Here is a 15,170-nt window from a genome sequence, read left to right on the forward strand (position 1 = left end):
TATTGTTTCCCAAGAAATATGATCCTTGTACATGCTCAAATACCATCTTATCACTCCACATAGATTATGACATTTCATCACTAAGTTATTATCATGATAAGATCCACCACCAAACCTTAAATCATTACAGGTTTATAAAGATCTGATACCGGTATTCATTCTTCTTCACATAGTTCATAACAGTCAATTATAAATGTGTTTTCTGGTTCACCAAACTTGATGTGATTTCAATCACAGACTCATGCTAATGTTATGAACATATATTCTCAACCGCAACAATCAATTCTGACTGTAATGCATGATTCAACTTCTCCTTCTCTACTCTACTAGTTTTGCATCCGATCAAACTAGTTGACATCAATGCCAACATATACATGATAATATAAAATTTACGGGTCATCTGCTTATCTCATCATCATCTACATTAGTTATGCCACTAATCTCCCCCTTTGGCATTGATGGCAACACCAAAATATCACCATGCAAAAGTGGAACTCTAACTATTATGACTGATGTACTGTTCTTTTCTTCTTTTCTTCTTCTATTATATTTCACTTGTTCTTCTCCCTTCATCAGTCTATTCTTCTCTTTTTTCTCTACATTATTCATCTCCACCATTAGTTTTCTTCTCCCCCTTTGACAACAATGCCAAAGGTGAAAAGTGTCAAATTCATCTTCTGTTGTTATTGTTTTCTTCATCTCTACTGCCCCCCCTGAGGAGTAGCCCTTTTCTCATCAATCCACAATGAAGATCTTCAATTAGTCCACTGGATTGATGTTGCAACAACATCTTAGTTGACCTTATATAGGGGTATAGCCCCTAGCTTGATTATGAGATACTCAAAGGTTGATTTAGGAAATGGATTAGTGAAGATGTCAGCCAACTTCTCCTTGCTTGACACATGATCCATCCTGACTTTCTTTTCTTTCACTCTTTCTCTTAGATAATGATACTTCAGTTCAATATACTTTTCTCTAGCATGCAATACATGATTCTTTGAAATGTTTATTGCACTTGTATTATCACAATATATAACCACTAGTTTTGTCATATTCTCCTTGAATTCTTCTAATACATGTCTAATCCATATTGATTGAGTACATTTCATAGATGCAGCCGCATACTCTACTTCTGCTATAGAATAAGAAATACAACTATGTTTCTTACTAGTCTAGGATACCAGTCTTCCCTCTAGAAAGAATGCACCACCAGTTGTGCTCTTCTGGTCATCTACATTACCTACCCAATCAGCATCTATGTACACCTTCAAAGAGAAGTTTCCTTTGTATGGATACCATAATCAATTATCAATAGTTCCTCTAAGATACCTATAAATTCTCTTCATTGCCACCATTTGAGTGGCTTTAGGATTTTTATGATATCAAGCCACTATACCAACTACATGAGAAATGTATCGTCTTCTATGAACAACATAGTGTAGTTTACCAATCATTGATCTATACTCAGTTTCATCCATTGGATTTGAATCATCTTCCTTGGATAATATGCAACCAGTAACCATAGGGGTTTCAACTAGTTTAGAGTCTTCCATTCCAAAGGTTCTCAATACCTCCTTCACATATTTGGACTGGTTGATAACTATTCCTCCTTTCATCTGTTGGACTTGCAAACCAATGAAAATTTTGATTTCACCTATCAAAGACATTTCAAATTCCCTTTTTATTTCTTCTACAATAGTTAAACTCGTGTCATCATCTCCTCCAAATATGATATCATCTACAAACACTTCTACAATAAATAACTTGTCTCCTTCCGTCTTCAAGTAAATGTTGTTGTCCTTACTGGTTCTTTGAAATCCAATCTTTATGAAGTGTGAATGGAGTCTCTCATATCGTGCCCTTGGAGCTTTCTTTAACCCATATAAAGCATTATGAAGTTTGCACACCATGTCCTTGTCTTCACTCAATGCAAACCCATCCATTTTTTTAATGTAAACCTCTTCTTATAGAATTATACTAAAAAAATTAGACTTAACATCCATTTGGTATACCTTGATTCCTTTGAATTCAACAAATGCAAGTAGCATTTTGACTCCTTCAAGTGTAGCAACTGATGCAAAGGTTTCTGCATAATCTTCACCTTCTTCTTGTGCATATCCTTTGCAAGATAGTCTAGCCTTGTTCCTAACCACTTCACCATATTCAAGCTCCTCCTTCATAGACTTTATCCAATAATCATCCTTGAGAGATTCCCTCACTATCTTAGGTTCAATTGTGGAAATCAAGCAAGCACTTTCTCTGATCTTTCTTCTTATCTATAGAGTGATTCAACCTCCTCTTACTTCTTCTTCTTCTTCTTCTTCTTCTTCTTCAACATCATTTTGAACTTGCAGTTAAATGATCACTAGCTTCTGTTCATCTACTACATCACACTTGCTGGTATCATCATATTTGTCTAAATACTCATCAAATTTTGTATTAACACTTTCCACAATCTTCTTGGTTCTTTTATTAAATCACTTGAATGCTTTTCTCTTAGTTGAGTAACCAAGGAAAGTTCCTTCATCACTTTTAGGATCAAAATTTCTAGTATACTTATCTCTCTTTATGTAACACCTATTGCCAAAGAATTCTAAATAAGGAACATTAGGAGAATGACCATACCATAATTCATAGGGAGTTTTGTCACTACCTTTCTTGACCAATATCCAGTTCATTATGATACTGCAGTGTTGACTGCTTCTCTCCAAAACATTTTAGGTACATCTCCTTGTATCAACATTGTTCTTGCTACTTCAACAATGGTCTGATTCCTCCTTTCTACAATCCCATTCTGCTGTGGTGTCCTTGGCGAAGATAGTTGTCTCTTTATTCCATTCTCATCACAATATTTTACAAATTTAGTTGATGTGAATTCTCCACCCCGGTCAGATCTCAAACACTTTAGGTTCTTACCGGTTTCTTTCTCCACTTAGGATTTTAATTCATTAAACTTGTTGAAAGCATCATACTTATCCTTCAAAAATGTAACCCACATCATTCTTGAACAATCATCAGTAAATATCATAAAATATTTATCACCTTGAAAACTCCTAATCCTCATAGGACCACATAAATCAGTGTGCACCAAATCTAAAATATTCTCAGAAGAAAATGCTTTTCTTTTGAAAGAGGAAGTAGTCATCTTACCCAATTGACACTCCTTACAAATCACATTGTCTGGTTTGAATATTTGTGGCATACTTATAGCCATACTTGACTTGCTGACCTTGACCAAATTATCAAAATTTACATGACAAAATATTCTATGCCATAACCAACTGTCCTCAACTTTTGCAACCAAATAATTGTCAACATTAGTGTTCAGATGGAATAAGTTACCATTTATTTGTTTACTAGTAGCAATCAGTTCTCCTTTGCTTCCTAAAATATTGCACACTCCATTCTTGAACTCAAGATGAATGTTGGCATTGTGTTGTCATTGATGTCAACCGGTATAGTATATTACTATTATAGTTGTCACCGGTATTGCATATTACCGGTAGAGCAAGATAACCAGTATGCGAGAATAGTTAATATGATGTCTTTTGCAAGAATGCAATGTTGTTGGTTGTTGATTGTGATGAAGAGGGGGAATATTAGTAAGGATCACATCAACACCAGAGCTGAAGTATGTGTAGGTCACCGGTATGTTGTTGAATGTGTGGATGTGAAACAACAGGACTCCCACTAGATAAAGATGTAGTCACCAGATGAAGAAGATACCACAGAAATAAGAGAAGGCTGATAGAGAGTATGCTCAACAAGATTATATGTGTTTGTTTGAAGATATGCTACTCAAAAAGAGAAGCCATATTAATGAAATGTTAGAGTCAAACAACAAGGATCTACTCCAATCGGTAGGTGGATCTTATCTCATTTTATGCATAGAGTGCATCATAGTTCTCCAAGATAAGACAAAAGAGTTAAATGCAGGTGATTGAAGGCTCACACTGGATCTACCAGTGAATCAAAAAGATGCCTCAGGTGCATGAAATCAAAGATATGCACCAGATTTGGAAGAGTAGGCATATTGAGCTACTGAGACAGTTGAAAAGTGATGGGTTTGTCACTTAGACAAATGAGTCTGCCACCTTGACAATTTGGTTGTGAGGAGAACCAGATAGATGAAGAAGAACACAAGTGAGTCTGCAATCACAAACATGGAGTTGTCAAGATGTAGATGAAGAGTAGTGTTGCAACAGGTGCATAACAGTTGAAGAATGATGGCATGAAGTCATCCAGGGTAGCACTGGTGTGTAAGCAAGAGAGTTATCCACTGGTAAACATATCTACTAGTATCTGTGGTAGAGAAAGATATACTATGCCAACCGGTGAGAGACCAAAGAGGCAAAGGTTAAAGGATCTCACTTGATGAAGAGAAGTGAAGGCATGATGGTTAACTGATAAAGTGAGAGATACTGACAAGATTAGAGAGCTGGCAGAAAAGAAGGACCGATTGTGTGTTGTTTGTCGGTGACCAAGTCTATCCGACACAAAGACCTTTGCTGAGATGGATATCAACAAATATGCCACACGGAGATGAAGTGGCATGTATACACAAGTCGGTGAAGTGTGTCAGTGAGGTAGTTGGTGGTAGGTCAACATTAATGTCGATTATGTATTTCATGAATCAGTTGTAGAGGGTTCACTACTTGAAGCAAATTGAAGGAGAAGATTGGTGAGTTGATCAAGGCAGGATGATCCGATCTTTGTGCTTGCTTGTCGAAGGAAACAACTGAGACATTTATAACACTTGACAAATGTAGGTTGATATACAGGTCCATGGTTGCTAAAAATAGAAGGCATGTTCTAGAAGGCATGACAATGGGGGTGTTGATTGATGAGTTTCATATCATCAATCAAGGTGATTGGATCTGATAAGATCTGATTGGATTTGGTTTTCCTGAAGTTTGAATTGGTTTTTGGTGGGAAGACTTGTTTATAAATATGCAAGTCAAAATTGATGACAATGGGCTATTGGATGATGCTGCAGAAGGTGTGATGCCAGTTCAAAGAAAATATTTTATATAACTATGTATTTGGAGGTGCACCAGATAAGAAGGCTTAGCAAGGGACTAACCGGTAAAGGTCTGAGATTTTGGTAAGCTGCAAGAAGTGCATCAGTTAAGAAAAATGGTAGTGTTAGAACTGGTGTGAAATAAGTAGCAGAAGGATAGAAGAAACTGTAGGCAAGGATTGAAAAGGGTTTAACTGGTAACTAGGTGGACAGGCAGACAATCGGTAGAGCTTGAATTGATAAGGGGGGAGCAGAGGAAGAGAGTAAGAAGAGAGTAGACAAGGAAGAGGGTGAGTAGAGGAAGAGTTAGAGAAGGTGAGAAGAGAACCAGTAGAGAGTAGAGTAGAGGTGGACTGATGAAGAGATGTATCTATGAGCTTACTGAATTCATTTGTAACTAGATTATAACTAATGATTTGATATAGTATTTTGTAATCACTGAGTTGGAGCTCTGTGTAGGGGTTGGTGCTCCTTGGATTGGTTCCCTAAATTAGGGGTTTGTGCCCTAAAAATTGTAATCAATTTTTTATTGTGAGGTTGGATTGGAGGAGTAGACTCTAACAACTTTTCTCACCGAGATTTTTCCCATCTTGGGTTTTCCTCATATATACTGATGTCATGTGATGTGCCTTTGTGTGATTGCATTGTGATGTCTTTCTTTATCTCACCCATAGGTTTACTTAGTGTTTGCATTGCTAACCAGTACTCATGCTTAAAATTAAAAGGTGAAGAGTTTTAGATACCATTGATTCATCCCCCCTCTTAGTGGTACATTGTATTCAACAATTGGTATCAAAGCCTAGGTTCCCGGTTGATAAGCTTTCTCCATCTTGGGTAGATTTTGGTATAAGGACACAATGGGTTATTTTGAGTCAATCTCTGCTTTGGTGTTTAATTGGTCTAACTATTCCATTTAGTGTTATAGAATGGAAGTCTACCTGTCCTTATTATGGTATGATGTCTGCAAAGGATGAAGGAAAATCTGTTAGTAGTCACAATAATGATGAAGAAGAAATTCACCTCTTTATGGTACAAGAATTAGAAAATGAGAGACATATCTGAGAATGATCATGCAGATCATTCCCACCGGTAAGATGTGTTTAGCAGTGATAGTGAAGGTGAAGAAAAAGAAGAAGCAGAAGTTGATCTCTAAGGAGAACTTGTAAGTGCACTCGAAGAAATTAGTAGAGTGAGGAGTGAGTACAAGTTATTAAAGAATGTTGCAATTGTGGAGAAGAACCGGTTGATCAAATGCCTTCAAGAATGTGAGAAATGTGTCTTAAAATTAAAGACTCAACAAGAAGACACCATGGTGTCCCGGTGTAATGATCTAGCATCTAAGCTAGAAGTTAAGGATAAAGAATATCAACAACTGGTAGAAGAAATGGAGCTTCTTTGAAATTACCTTGAGAAATGTTAGGATGAGCTCAAGGTAAGAATCTGGTTTGATGGCCACAGTGATGCCTTGGACAAAATGTTGAAAAGTAAAAAGCATTCCAAGGATATCGGTGGATTCAGAAGTGGTGTTGGTGAATACTCCACCATCAAGAATGTCCCCTACAATGATATTTTTTTGTCTCCTCAAATGTAAATAACATGGGTCAGACCTTCATAGTGAGAGATGCTCCCTGGAAAAAGGTGGATCTAACCACAACCGGTGAAGACATGCATACAAGGATGAAGACCAGTACTGCAAGAAGGAGAAACAATTAAGATTCTGAACAAAAAAGGGAAGATGGGAGAAGGCAACTTCACCGGAAGCAAGAACATGAGAAGACAACAAAGAATACTTCCTACCGATAGAGGACCAGGAAATTCTACCACCCACAAGACAAAGAAAGTGTAGGAAAAGAAGAGATCAGATGGAAGAAATGAAAAGAATGGATAGCATAGGGTCCATCCTCAGAGAAGTAAAAATGGAGATGCCAATCAGATAATATCTCCCCATGCATGGTATAATAAGTTTGTAAGTTATAAATCTTCCTTCTCCGATTATTGCTTTGCATGTAATGGTTATGGGCATATGAAAAAAGAATGTATAAAGGGATCTATAAGTAGAATAATCTAGGATCTCATAGATATCATGCATATGAGAAAAAATGTGTCAAGGAGTAGAAACATGCATATTTCCTCTCTCGATTATGCAAATAGTGGTTTTTATAACTCCAATAGATCTGGCCATAAAAGTCATGAATGCAAGAAGAACTCATAGTTCTATGATAACTAGAGGAACAACCATGCTCAGTATAGAGGGAGTTATAGAAGAAATGAGCAGTAAAGATCTGAATGGAACATGATGAGAAGTGTTCCTGTACATCCAAGGAATCCATGGAGACCAGCATCTGGCTACAATGATATAATCAAAAGTGTAAATTGGTTTAATAGGAGATCCCCCATTTACTCCTATGACATGGAGGCTATATGCTATTATAGCAATGTTTGTAGTACAAGGGAAAATTAGCAAAAGAAGGTAACATCTACTCCTAAGACTATAATTGGGAAGAAGAATGAGACCATGCAGGTATGGAGGTGTTAGGATAACTGGTGAACAACTAAGAGGGGGGGGGGGTGGTGAATTAGTTGTTAATAGATTATAACTTTTAATCCACAATATGACCTTAAACAAATCAAGTACTAGTAAAGCATAGACAGATGCCGGTAGGAATAGATACTGATAAATAATACAACTTAATAATTAACTTGATAATCAATGTAAAGAAACCATACTAGATAATACCATGATTTGTACATGGAAAACTAGGAAAGGGAAAAACCATGATGGGAAACCTACCCATAGTTTGATGATACTTCTACAGAAATTATGTGTTACAATAAGGGGCCTGCACTTGCAAGAAAGCACACTGCCTAGAGCATACTACTCATTAAAAAAGAGTCTCACTGACTATAGAGAGGCTACAACCTTCTCAAGATAAATGGACAACCATCCAATAGAGTGAACTATTGGAAATAGTAACTACTATGCCTGATTACAATCTCGGTTAAGCTCAATGCTGGAGGACTAAATCCTCTTCTGAATCCAATTCAATCACCAATGATCAAGCAACTCCTTTGCATGAATGATTTTACAATATTCGCACATTATATTCCTTGACCATGACCTTTCCAATAATTGTGATACTTTACAAATATTTTCTACCTCTTCTTTATACAAATCCTAAGGCCTAAACTAATTAGGTTGGCCACCTAAAGATATTACAATAAGATCATTACATAACTCCTTATTACAATGATATTCCATGTCGGCTTAAGACCAAAACAATAATAACAAATCCATAAAACATCTCAAAATATCCAAGTAACGTGTAGAGTACATGCTAGCATGATACCAGTCCATAACCTAGATAGGTACTGGACCTATTCTGGGTCCACCAAGCCAAAGCAATGTCTTCGAGCAATTGAAGCACGATTAACAAACATCTTTAGCATCCTGAAATCCTCAAAGAAGTTGCACCAACACCAATTATGCATCCTGTCATGATTCCTTAATGAAAGCTCTACTGGTAAAGCCTTAAACCAGTGCCGGTAAGGGTTTACCAGAGTGTATGATAAAATCCAATTAACAAGCTAGTACCAACTTACCAAAACATTCTCATGGAGCATATAACACATGGAATCCAATATACTTCACTGTTCCAAACATGTCGGAAGTGTCAACAAATAATTTCTTCTGCTGGTAACACTATATCTTCTAACGGTAACCTGTTTGTCAGTAACCATCCATATCAACTAGTGTTGACATCAATGACAAAACATCAATGCAACACATAAAAATTCATCCATAATGCCAAAAATCTCCCCCTTTGGCATTGATGGCAATACTAGATGTAAAAAAACATCTAAGTACCAAGAAGGGCCAAAATAAGTCTCCCCCTGTGAATGATATCTCTGTAAGGTTTGGAATGATTTTTCACATTACTATATCTCCCCCTTTGATATCAATGCCAAAAATCTGACAAAAATATCAAAGCAATGATATAAACCTCTGAATCTCAAAGCTGACTACTCCCCTTGAGTAGTAGCACCACTCATCAGTGTCAGAATGAATAATGTCTCTGATAATACATGTTAGAGTGATGACAAACTTCATCAATCAAGTCTTTGCCCGAGGGGCAGAAACCCCTAACCTGTCTCTCAAATATTCAAATGATTCCTTAGACAATGGTTTAGTGAATATGTCTGCAATCTATTCTTTAGTGTTCACGTAAACCAATTTGACTTCCTTTGCTTCTACCTTGTCCTTCAGAAAGTTATAGTTTATTGAAATATGCTTAGTCTTAGAGTAAAATACCGGATTCTTAGACATGTCAATAGCTACAGAGGTATCATAGTAGATAACTACCAGTTCACTACAATTTACCTTGATATCCTTCAACATTTTCTTCATCCAAAAAACTTGAGTGCAATTAGTTGTTGTTGTAACATACACAACTTCTGCAGTAGATAAAGAAATGCATGATTGTTTTTTTCTTACCCATGAAACCAGTTTCTTTCCAAGAAAGAAAGCTCCAGTAGAAGTTCTTTTCTTGTCATCTGTATCACCTGTCCAATCTGAGTTAGTATATGCACATAAAGTGAAATCATCATCTCTGGAATACCATAAACCATACTCTGTTGTTCCTTGCAAATACCAGAATATCCTCTTTACTGCACATTCATGATTTTCTTTAGGATTACTTTGATATCTTGAAACAATAATTATTGGATTCATAATATCAGGTCTAGTTTGAGTTAGATATTGTTGGTATTATGGATGTATTGCATTAGTTTTGTTATTGATGTCAACACTTATCCTTCTGGAGATCTTTGGTTTTTGGTTTTTGGCATTTTGTTTTGGCACTTAGATATTTTCCCATCTTGTGTTGCCATCAATACGAAAGGGAGATATTGTTGGTATTATGGATGTGTTGCATTAGTTTTGTCATTGATGTCAACACTTATCCTTCTGGAGATCTTTGGTTATGTTGAACCAACACATTATGTTCACCAGCAAGTTTAGTGATTTATGTACAATCATCAATATATTGTTCACCGACATTGAGGATGACTTGTTACCATCTGGAGATCACTTGGTTATGTCGAAGACATTGTTTGGATACTTGGTTTTGGTATTTTGGTTATTGGTCTAATCGAGTTGACATATTTGTTGTTACTGACAAATTGGTCTAGGTTATGGACCGACATGCATTATCTATTCCAGATCAGCACGACACGTTATGGAGATGACTTATTAATTGGATATTGTTGTAAATGTATTGATCCAACATGATGTATCACATATTGACTTGTTTGTAATTGATTTTATTATAATAATCTTAGTTAGCCAACCTACACATTTGGTCCTAGGTTTTTGTATATATGCAAGATCTCATTTGTGAGATGAAAAAAAGAAAAAATAGGAAGATAATGGTATATGGTATATGGTTTTGTAACATGGTATGTACGAATATTGAAGATCATATGAGCAGACCATATAGAAGGTTCAAGGAAGGTTTGAAGGTGATTATCAGAGCTTAACTAGTACTGAATCCAGCATTGGAGATGCTATTTTGAGCAGTACATTATCATTGGATTTAACCATCCAATTGTAGTCAGTGTGACTCCTATTTTGTGATTGAGCAATGGGCTCTAGGCGGTTGGCCTTTCTGCATGTGCAGACCCCATTTGTATACACATACTATCTGTAGTAGCATCATCAGATTGTGGGTAAGTTTTCCCACTGTGGTTTTTCCCCTTACAAGGTTTCCATGTACAAATCTCTATGTTATGTGTCATGGATGTTGTTTCTCTTTCTCTTTTATGCATTGAGTTTCACTGGTATTAATATTAATTGCTAATCTATCAACCGACATTAAGTTTGGTTTACCGGTATTAAGTATTAAGTTTGATTAATTTATACTTGGGTTGAAATTAATTAACAACTAATTCACCCCCCCTCTCAGTTTCCTCTGGGTCCTAACAGATATAATAAACCAACAATCATAGATTTATACCTTGTTGGATTTACCAGTGTAGAAGTATCTAGGAGCCTGTTTCAAACCATATAAAGCTTTCTTCAATCTGCAAACCATATCTTTGTCATTTGTTAGTGAAAATCTATTAGGTTTCTCAATGTAAACTTATTCCTCAATCTCATCATTCAGAAATGCACATTTGACATCCATTTGATAAACCTTATAGTTCTTATAAGCTGCATAGGCAAGAAATAGTCTAACAACTTCAATTATAGCTATAGGTGCAAATGTCTCACCATAATCAATTCCTTCTATTTGAGAATATCCTTCACAAACCAATCTATCCTTGTTTCTTATAACTTGGCCATCCTCATTCAGTTTATTCCTAAAAACCCATTTAGTTCTAAAAACATTCTTATTTTTAGGTCGGGGAACTAAAGACCAAGTTTCATTCTTTTCTATCTGATCTAATTCATCTTCCATAGACTTTAAATATTGTCTATCCTTACAAGATTCAATAAAAGTTGCCGGTTCAACTTGAGAAATAAGACATACCTCTTCATTTGCCAGTTTTCTTCTTGTCATAACTCCCTTGTTTCTATCTCCAATAATTTGATCTTCAGAATGATTTAATCTTACATACCTTAGTGTCTTTTAAACTTCAAGTTCACCACTCTAATCATCAGTCATAGTTGAATGTTCTGATTGTTCTAGTGTAACTATTTTAGATTCCTGTACTGGTTGAGGTATTGCTAGTTCATTTATGATCATTTCCACTACCGATTCCCTGTCATATGATATAGAATTATTTATGTATTGTTCATCCACTTTCACATTAGCACTTTCCATAATTTTATGTAATATTTTGTTATAGCATCTATATGCTTTGATTTGAATTGAATAAACAAGAAATATTACTTCATCACATCTAGGATCAAACTTTCCAATTGGATCATCTCTTTTGATATAGAATTTACTTCCAAAATTTTTGAAATACTTAATAGTAGGTGTATGTCCAAACCATAGTTCATAAAGGGTCTTACCGGTTTCACCTTTGATGTGAACTCTTTTCAATGTGTAGACTATTGTATTCATTGCTTCTCTCCAGTAGATATGAGCCAATTTGGCTTCCATAATCATAGATCTAGCTGCATCCAAATATGTTATGTTCTTCCTTTCATCTACTCCATTTTGCTGAGGATTCCTAGGTGCGGATAGTTGTCTCCTGATTCCTTTTGTCTCACAATAACTATTAAATTCATGAGAAGTGAACTCATTGCCATGATCTGATCTTAGATATTTGATTTTCAATCTAGTTTTTGTTTCAACCTTCACTTTAAATATCTTGAATTTCTAAAAATCTTCAGACTTCTATCTCAGAAAAGTCACCCACATCATTCTAGAATAGTCATCAATAATCAGCATGAAATATCTATCACCTTGAAAGCTTCTAGTCCTTGCTGGACCACATAAGTTAGTGTGAATCAAATGAAGTACATCATTAGATTTATGATGTATGCTCTTAAAAGAACTTATGACTTTCTTACCCAATTGACATTCCTTGCATACCAGATTATGAGGCTTCATAATCTTAGGTATATCTCTAATTGCCTTAGTTTAACTGATCTTAACAATACAATCAAAATTAACATGACACAACTTCTTATGCCATAGCCAACTCTCAGCAATATGAGCAATCAAACATATCTTATTACCAGTGTTCAAGTGAAAGATGTTACTTCCTATATAAATACCAGTTGCAATTTTCAAACCAGTCTTGTTAATGATTTTGCATTTTCTATCTTTAAACTAAAGTTGAAAACCCTTATCAACTAATTGTCCAACACTCAAAAAATTATGCTTCAAACTTTCTACATAATAGACATTATCAGTATTATGCTTGCCATCCAAAGAAATAATACATCTACCTTTGATCATACATACCTTGTCATCTCCAAATCTGACTTGACCACCATTGTATTCTTGCAGGGGCAAAAATTTCCTTTTATCTCCAGTCATATGATGTGAGAATCCACTATCAATTACCCATTCATCCTTATCTTCAACTTTTGCTGCTAGGGCCTTTTCTTCATTTTTAATAACCGGTTTTGGTTCATCTTCCTTCAAAGCATCAAACACCCATTCCTTACCACTCCCGGATTCACTAGTAGAGTCTTCTACTTGTTCATCTCCAGAGTCATCTATTACTCCTTCCTCATCTGCTATGTAGCAATATTTGTTTTTCTTGAATCTATATCTGTTCAGGTTAGGCTTAAAAGTTTTCTTAACTCTTTCCTCAAACCTTGCATTCCTTTTAGGACATCTAGATGCAAAATGGCCAATCTTATTATATGCAAAATATTTAAAAGGTGCTTTTCCTTCATACTTACTTCCAGTTGGTCGTGTAGGTACTCTTCTAGCAAATAAAACTTCAGGTTGCTCAAACTCTTCATCTTCTTTCCTCATGTCTTCCAGTTATTTTGCATATAGGGCTCTTCAATCACTCTTGCCAGTAGATGTTGATGATGATGCATGAAAAGCAGGTTCAAACTTTACAACTCCAAAAGATCCAAATTCTTCAAGCTCAAAAGTAGATAATTTCCCAATCAGAATGTCTCTGTTTGCTAAGGTGTTTGCTATTGTTGTTAATTGATTAATAGCAGTTGCCTTCATCTTGTAAGATGGTGGAAGGGCTCTCAAGACTTTGGAAACTATTTCTTCACTTAGAAATCTTCCACAACATTGAATTCCCATAACAATCTTATTTACTCTTTCCATAAACACAACAATTCTTTCATTATCTTCCATCTTTAAGTTTTCCTATCTTACCCAGTAACCATCAAGTTTAGCAATTTTTTACAATAGGGTCACCTTCATTCAAAGTTTTCAATTTGTCCCACATAACCTTAGCTGATGATTTGTTAGTCAATCCCATAATCTGCTGATCAGTAAGTGCACACAGGAGGGCTTCTCTATCTCTGCAATCATTTTCAATATTCTTATCCAAGTTTGTAGGAGCAGGATTGCCAGATACCAGATCATAAGGTGTGTATCATTTCTCAGTGATCTCTAAAATATCCTTTCCAAGACATCTAAGATGAGTCTCCATTCAAATTTTCCATATCCCATAATTTGTTCCATCAAGCTTAGGGATTTTTCTTCAGAAAATAGCTGTCAGTGAATTAGTTATTTTAGTTCCCATAGGATCTACCTCAAGCAATTAAGCTTTTGCAAAAGAGGACCAAAGCTCTGATACCAATTGTTAGGATAAACAGTGAAAAACTGAGAAGGGGGGGGGTGAATTAGTTATTAACAGATTATAACTTTTAATCCATAATATGACCTTAAACCAATCAAGCACCAATAAATCACAGATAGATGTCGGTAGGAACAGATACTGGTAAACAATACAACTTAATAATTAACCAGATAATCAATGTAAAGCAACCATACCACATAACACCATGATTTGTACGTGGAAAACCTAGAAAAGGAAAAACCACAGTGGGAAACCTACACACTGTAAGATGATACTTCTTCAAAAAGTATGTGTTATAATGAGGGGCTTGCACTTCCAAGAAGGCACAATGCCTAGAGTGTACTGTTCATTACAAAAGTATTTTACTAACTACAGAGAGAATATAAACTTCTCAATATAAATGGACAATAATCCAATAGAGTGAAATGCTGGAAATAGAATCTACTATGCCTAATTATAGTCTCGGTTAAGCTTAATGTCAGAGGACTAAATCCTCTTCTGAATCCAATTCGATCACCAATGATCGATCAACTCCTCTGTGTCAATGATATTACAATATTTTCACATTACATTCCTTGACCATGACCTTTCGAATAACCATGATACTTTACAAATATTTTCTACCTCTTATTTATACAAATCCTAAGGCCTAAACCAATTAGGTCGGCCACCTAAAGATATTACAACAAGATCATTACATAATTCCTTATTACAAGATATGCCATGTTGGCTTAAGACCAAAACAATAATAAAAAATCAATAAAACATCTCGAATCATCTAGGTAACATGTAGAGTACACACTAGCATGATACGGTCCATAACCTAGATAAGTACCATACCTATTCTGGGTCCACCACGCCAAAGCAATGTCTTCAAGCAATTGAAGCATGATCAATGAACATCTTCACTATCCTGAAA

The sequence above is a fragment of the Cryptomeria japonica genome, chromosome 3 (assembly GCF_030272615.1).
Source record: "Cryptomeria japonica chromosome 3, Sugi_1.0, whole genome shotgun sequence".
Taxonomy (NCBI): domain Eukaryota; kingdom Viridiplantae; phylum Streptophyta; class Pinopsida; order Cupressales; family Cupressaceae; genus Cryptomeria; species Cryptomeria japonica.